The sequence below is a fragment of the Macaca thibetana genome, chromosome 14 (genome assembly GCF_024542745.1).
Source record: "Macaca thibetana thibetana isolate TM-01 chromosome 14, ASM2454274v1, whole genome shotgun sequence".
Lineage (NCBI taxonomy): Eukaryota > Metazoa > Chordata > Mammalia > Primates > Cercopithecidae > Macaca > Macaca thibetana.
Window position 1 is genome coordinate 61,908,425 of NC_065591.1, and position 8,468 is coordinate 61,916,892.

Genomic DNA, 8,468 nt, shown 5'->3' on the forward strand with positions numbered 1-8,468 from the left:
ATTATTTACACAAATTACAGAATTGCTGAAAAGTCAAATATTTGACCGTGAAGACTCCCAGAAATTAGAAAGAAATGATTCTAATGTGACTCTAGGCCAGTGAAATAGAAAGGCAGCAGTAGTGTAATCATACATTATTCAGAGGTGTGAGTCTCTCAGTGGAAACTGAAAACATAGCAGTCCCCTCTGGCAGGATTTGGAACCATGGGCTAAATGCAGTTGAAGAATATAAAACATTAGGAAAAATACCCTGACATCTCTTTCATCTTCTCTAATATTTGTTTTTCAGTGTCCCTATTGAACAAACTCTGCAGAAGATAGATGATCTGTTATCCTGGAAAATATAGCCTCCAAAATCTATCCTTCCTGAAATATTAGAGAAGAAAAAAATTGAGGAACATATCTGTAGGAAAGCAAATACAGTATTTACATAACATCTTACCCAAAATAAAAATAATGATGCACCTATACATGATAATGCATATTGTGTCCTTGATCAAGCAAGTAAAGTTCAGGGGGATTTGGGAACAGGAAGCCAGCTAGGAAATTTCCTGTAGCTTTGTTTTTTGGAGCTAAATACAGTTTAGGTAAGTTACTTCAGGATATCTGGAGACATATGAGGATATTAATGTGATCGCCCTCGTTAATTAACAGGCCAGTCTCTCCATGATGTCCTCTAGTCCCTTCATGTCTCATCACATATGTTCTAAAGAAGCATTTAGTTTACAACATCTGCATGTACTTAAGTCTAAGAAGTACAAGAAATAAAGTATCTCAAGAGGCCTGGAGTCTAGAGACCATCTCTTATTGGTTTCTATGATCACAGTTCAGGTGGTAAAGAACAACCAGATTGAATCCCTTTAAGAAACCATATTTTGCCTGGAAAGACTGGGAAAGATTGGTGAAACTGTTTAAAATGTTTAGAACTAAACAGCATTCTCATGAGAGGATATATATATATGTGTGTGTGTGTGTATATATGTGTGTGTGTGTGTGTGTGTGTGTGTGTGTGTGTGTATATATATATATATATATAGAGAGAGAGAGAGAGAGAGAGAATACGTTCCTTGCAGGCCTCTTGTCCCCCAGGATAAGAAGTGTTAGGATACCTATTGTCCTTATAGCCATCATTCAGCTGAGTCTCTGGCTGTGAAGCGAGACCATCTACTTACAGAGGTAAGATAAACAGGTTATAGGCAGTAAAGAGATGGCTAGTTTGGGGGAGAAGTCAGTGCTTCCATGAAAAAGGAATGTTGAAGCCTAGGATGGAAGTTGCAAACTAAATCCTAAGGAGTGAATTCTCAGCCCTCGTGGCTGTCTGAAAGGTACTTTTTGACTTTACAGAAAGTGACATAGAAGAAGACTAACTCAATATTCAAGCTGAGATTTATCTCGCCATTGGATTTAGTCCTGATATACCTTGGTCAAAACTTTATTTTTCTTAACATGCTTATTTTACTCATACAAAAAGGATTCCTCAAATTCCATAGGTTCTTTATATTAATATATTGATATTTCAAGCAAATTAGCAATTTATTTTATTGTATACATTTAGAGTGTACAACATGATGTTTTGATATACTTATATTGATAAACATATACACAACAAATGATCACTATAGTCAACCAAATTAATATCCATTATCTCCTATTGTTGATTTAATTTAATTTATTTTATGGAGAGACTGGTATGATCTTGGCTCACTACAGCCTCCATCTCCTGGGTTCAGGCGATTCTCCTGCCTCAGACCCCAAGTAGCGGGGATTACAGATGTGCACCAGCATCTCTGGCTAATTTTTGTGTTTTTAGTAGAGACAGGGTTTAACCATGTTGGCCAGGTTGGTCTTGAACTCCTGACTTCAGATTATTCACTTGCCTCACTCTCCCAAAATGCTGGGATTACAGGCATGAAACACCATGCCTGGCCAATTTTATTTTTTTAATGTATTTAAAATCTACTCTGTTGGCCAATTACCAATATGTAATACAACATTATTAACTAAAAATAATGATTTACCAATTTAAAATTTGGTATTGTTAGAACTTTTCCAAAGTAATTGTTTATATTTTCCAAGCCAATCATTCTGAAAACTGGTATCTGTGAACCAATGATTTTTTTACAAAAGTTCACTTTGGAAACAAAAATCAAGTCACATGCATTGTGTGATTTTGAGGAATACATTGTGTACATTCTCAATCTGATTGATTATTTATAAAAGAACACAAGTATATAGTAGCATGAATACTATGGTTCCAAGATTTAGACATCTTCTAAATTGGATTATCCTTTGTAAAATGATAATTTCTTACTATTGAGTTTGTATGATTTTATGAAGAATAAGGTATTTTCTTTATTAACTCAATGATTTGCCTTCCAATATAGCACCTGCTTTGTTTACACCTCTTCCTTCTGAAATATCAACTAATTACCTTAGCTGCTTTTCAGTATTTCCTAAATCTCCTGTTCCTCCTTTCTCTAAGCACTATCACTGATAATAGACAAGAAAGGTTAAATATACAAATGGCAAGGTAGTTGTTCTTTTCCTTTTTTGACTGTCTCAGATGGTAGAAAATTATATCTCTATATTTGTCAATATATCAATTGCTATCTCTGTAATACTACTACAATGTATCTAGCCAGCTGAACAATACTTTCTGAAAAAAATCACAAATATATATGTAATATATACTCACATAGAATACTTTTCTGTCAATAATTCTTACCCAAAAAAGCACACTCACATGCATCTGATTCATTGAAAGGTGGTACTACTGAGAATATTATTCCATAGCCAATTCTATGTTGTTGAATGTACACATCTTTCCCGGTCCATAATAATAATAATAATGTTGGTATTTATGTATCTATAATATTTGTGATTTTTAATTTTGACAGAAACATGGACTATCCATTGCTTACATAATGCTAGCTTTCAACAGGAGCGATCTTCTACCTATCATCTTCCTACTGCTTGGCATTCCAGGGTTGGAAGCTGCCCACAAATGGTTCTCTGTCCCTTTCTGCCTGGTCTACATATTGTCACTGATGGGAAATATTGCTCTTTTGTTAATTGTCAAGACAGACCCAAAACTGCATGAACCTATGTACCTCTTTCTATGTATGCTCTCTGTGGCTGATTTGATGCTTACTTCTACTACTCTTCCTAAAATACTGAGCCTCTTCTGGTTCAATGACAGAGAGATCTACTTTGAAGCTTGCCTCACTCAAATGTATCTTATCCATTCTCTGTCTACCATGGAATCTGGATTTATCTTGGCCATGGCTTTTGACCGGTACGTGGTCATTTGTCACCCAATGAGACATTCTACTATCTTAACACCTACAATGATTGGAAACTTAGGTCTGGTTATTGTCTTCAAAGGAGCTGTACTACTCAGTCCACATCCCTTCTTCCTGAGGTGGCTTTCCTACTGCAGAACGAATGTCATCTCACATACCGACTATGAGTTTATGGCCCTGATAAAGCTAGTTTGTACTGAAACCAAGATTCGTAGAGCTTACAGCCTAGTCATAGCATTCCTGACAGGAGGACTGGACTTCGTATTGATCATCTCTTCTTATACTCTTATTCTTCTAACTGTCTTCAACCTCCCATCCAAAGCTGCCCACCACAAGACCTTAAGTACCTGTGTCTCCCATGTGTGGGTCATCTTGGTGTTTTACACACCAGCCTTTTTCTCTTTTCTTACCCATAGGTTTGGCCACCACATTGCTCCACATATCCACATTTTTGTAGCCAATATATACCTTCTTATTCCACCCATGATGAATCCTATTATTTATGGTGTTAAAACTAAAACAATCAGGGAGAGGTTCTTTAAGTTCTTAACAATAAAAAGTTTTTGATTTTGCAAGGATATTTGATTCTCCTGGGTCATCAACAAAGATAAGGGTTTACAGAAAACATTTAAAATAAATCAGCATTCCCTTAAACTTTAACTTTTCAGTGAAAGTTCTGCTTCATATAGACTGTTAAATCATGTTAAGCATATTGACTTCAGTGAGCAGTAATGAGTATGGAAGATGCACAGAAGGTTGAAATATTTTAGACCAGAATTCTAAATCTTTATTTATGTTTCTAAACCTGATTTTCTGTGTAGATTTTACAGCTTGTTAAGATATAACTAAATTTATATTTAAATAATTTTGAGTTTGATAATGTCTAATTCATCTTATTTTCTTTTATGAATAATTTTTCTGTTATATCTAAGAAATGTATTGCATAAATTTGGGTAATGAAGATTTTCTCCAAAAATTTCTTCTAAAACTTTTATGTTAGATAAGGTGTAAGGTTTTGGTTCAGGTTTATCTATGGTATAAGAATAACTGGAAATTCATGATTGTGAATTTGTGTCTTAAGTGAGATGATGCACCTTAATAATTCTGAACATAATTGAATCTAATTTCCCTGTTTCATAGCTAAATGTTTTAATGTCTACTCTATTTTCCTGAATCATATACACATTTTTGAAAACCAACATAACAGCGATGAAGGAAATAAAAATATTTTAGTCCAAAATATATTTATTTAACATATTCTAAAGTGGCCCTGCAAAGCTGTCTTTTGTGGGGAACGTTTGTATCTGTAGATCTATGGAGAATCTGCATTAGTGCGCCTGGCCCTTCCCTTTTTGGTTAACGGAGAGTCTGATAACTTTAAAGTTCTGGAAAGAAACATTTGTCTTCTCATCTCCCTGGGGGCTTCTACCTGTGAGGTTTCATCTACATAACAACCTGTGCTAGATAAGCCTCCTCCTCCCCCTGTCCTGTAACCTGTCTTGCTATTAAAATAAGTTACTAAGGTAACCTGTTTTGCGCCATATCTGCATGCTCATTCTTGGTGCAGCCTCAAGGGGGTGTTTAAGCTTCTGTACCTCATTGGGAGGCTTGGATGTTCATTCTGAAGGCTCCTTTATATGTTAAATAAATTTGTATGCTTTTTCTCCTACTAACTAATCTGCTTTGTTAGTGAGTTTCAGTCTTTGTATCGATAATCAACTTTTGTGTTTTCACTCTTTATTCTATGTTATAGCTCCCACGACAGAAAGCTAGACTCAATACCTTGAGCACATGGGGCTCTTATGCTTGAATCATCTTACTGTAATACATATTTGACCTTTTCTCCTTTATCACTTACAGATTTGGTTATAAAATTGTTCCACATATCCACATCATTATAGACAACATTACTTTGTTATCCTTCTTATGTTGTACCCTACCACCTATGATGTAAAAACCAAAAATATTGAAGAGAGGATGCTAAACATCTATACTTTATAAATGTTTGAGCCTGTATGCTTGTTTGCTTGTTTGTTTTTTAATTAACCAGCCTATTCAGCAAGGCAGGTAATAATCATGGAACTATGGCTTTGTTTATATTCAAATAAATCAACATTACCTAAGAAGACAGAAACTTTCCAGGTAAACATGGAGTTCATATTAACTCTAAAAAACAAAAATAACAAACACATAGTTAATATGTGGGATAGAGTTGGTCCTCGCAAATGGAAGACATACAGTATTTTGTGAGAGGTAGTGCTTTTTTCATTACAAGGTGATTTCTTCATTTGTGTTTGCCCAGCACCTACATTTGGGTTCAAAACACATCGACCACATAGTAATTCCTTTTATAAAACAGATGTTCGATTAAGAAGGATGGAGACAACTGCAAGTCTCATTCTTAATCGATTTTACACTTCTACTTTACTTACAGACACAAAAATACTTGATCACAAAACAGAAATGAGAAATCACAATGAGAATCGTGCCCTCAAGTTTTTGAGTGAATCAGCATAAAGTTGTTCCGTGGATGTTTTAGCCATTTTTATGAGGCAATGAAATTCAGTGGAAAAAGCTCAGTCAAATCACTGTTGTATTCTGCCTGTGGTTCCCACCTGCAAGTTGGGGAGAGCCCCGTATACCCTTATCTTACCATGTAATTTAAAAATCTGAAATGTATAGGCTAATGTGCACTTATAAATTTAGATGATATTCATGTTTTTCTTTTGCATGTGCTGAGGGTTAGGAGTTCAACTTTATGCACCCATAAAATTGAAGTTTTGTGGTCATGTTCTCTTCACTGTCAGCATTTGGTTAATCTCTCATTCACTGAATATCTGACAAGTGTCTATTCCTTCAATAAATACTCATCGAAATGGTCTGCTTTGTGCTCCAAAAGGTTAAATTAGAAATTTATATGCAACTTAATTATAAAATTTAGAAAAGTGCATAAAACTGGACATGGAGCAAACTGTCAGCACAAATGCTAAAAGACAAATTTGGAAAAAGTAGTGTAAATGATTGGCAGAAAGGAGACAGGAGGATGGGAAAGCTATAGGGAGTCTAAGACTTTCATTGAATTGTTTTGTATTGTTTCCACTGTATTTGCTACAATAAGGGAAAACTAGCGCAGGTAACCATTTCAAATAATTTATATTTTTATTCAAATTAATAAAAATATTCAATATAAAATTAAAAAAAAAAAACAGATGTTCACTCATTCCGTTATTTCTTGGTAGACACAGACATGTTGGCCGGGAGTGACTGATATGCAAATGTCAATACAAGTTTATAGAGAGGCAACATTTTTTTCTCTTGCTTGTAAACAGTTACTATTCTAGTAACTAAAAATAGAAAAGTAATTAAGGACAAAGTGTGTATCTGAAAATCTTAGATATTCTTCCATTTGAAAGAAACTGGGACCAAGATTGAGGTTTAGCTTATTATATAGACTTTATTTTTGTTTATTTTAAAGAAAATGAAGATTGTGGTACAACTGTTGGAGTTTTATATAATTCACTATGTGCCATAGCAGGAATTTAGATGTTTTGCCTTGAGAATGATATATATTTGAAACATTTTAATTAGAAAAAAACTTAAAAAGGAGAAAGAACAGAAAAAGAAAAGTGTAATTGTCACCTGAAAATCTAAGCACAGCTTTTCTGCTAAATAAGAGTGTTCTTCTTCTCTGTAACTATTAACATAATTTTAATAAACAATGCAGAACATGTTATGTTGCTTAATATGATATGGATCATCTTAATCCCTCCACAATGACTATTTTATTGTGATTGTGCCATAGAAATATTTGTTTTAAAAATTTGAACACCGAAAAGGTCAAATGAAGAAGGAAAAAAAAATAACTTGTAAATCTACTAAAACTGTCTTTGCAAAATATGACAGGGAAAGAGATCTGGCCTAACCAACTCCTTGCTTCTAATCTCCAAGCTGTCCTTGTTCATTTCTGGGTGTAGGCCAAACTAACTTTAGAGGAAATTTAGTTTATAGTTTAACTTGGAAACAAAGATGATAACAGCCCTTTCCTGGAACATATCCCCTTCTTGCCCTGGGAACAGTTTGCCTTTGTAGAACTAACAAATTTGTCACAAAATTAGAAATTTTGGTTTAGGATTCATGCAGCGAGAGTACACAAGATTCTAAACCTCCTTAATTACTCCTAGAGATAACATCACTATTGTAAAACCTAAGATTGGTGATTGAGATATTTTTCAAACCATACAGTCGAATCGGCTGGCACCATTCAGATTGACAAACTGGGTCATCTGGTCTTCTGGGCTCCACCCAGGGATCAACTCAGCATCAGAAGACAGTGTTGACTCCCAATGATTTAATTTCTGTCCCAACCAACAGGCACTCCCCACTACCTGGGCCTTTACCCACCAAATTATCCATACTCTAGCTGGCTCTGCATGAATTAACCTTTGTCTATTTCGGTTCCTTTGTCTTGATAAATCAGCTCTATCTGAGCAGCAGGCAAAATGAACCCATTGGGCAGTTACACCACTGTACTGACAGAAAATAAATGCAATAAGCATTTTGTGAGTCTTACTTTCATGAAACTATGAATTATTTTATATATGAATTACATAACTCAATAAATGTGAACAGTCTATATTGTTTTTTAAATTACATTAGGCATTTAAATAGTTTTTAGTATCCTCCATTCCTTATATATTCTTAAATGCCTCTCTCAAGTTAGCCTCTATGACCAGCTTGTCTATCCTTTCATACCTTTCACCATTCTATTACTTTGTACTTGAAAGAAAATATTAGAAAAAGAGAGTATAGGAGGTTTTACAATTTGCTTAAATTAAGCATATATTTTAAAAAGGATTACATATTCTGCACTTACTCAAACTTTATAACTATGAATAACTTATGGATAACTTTTGTATCAGTATATAATCCTTTTTGATTGCCACAAAATATTCCATGGTACGGGTGTACTGGAACTTATTTCACTCATTCTGTACTTCTAAGAATTGAATTTATTTTAAAATATTTATTGTGTTTTTTTAAAATTTTAACAAATTTTTACTATAGTTTTAGATTGACAGCAAAACTGAACAGAAAGTAAAGAAATGTCCCGTACTCCCTGACCTCACATAAACAGTCCTCCCACTACCAACATCCCATATCAGGGTG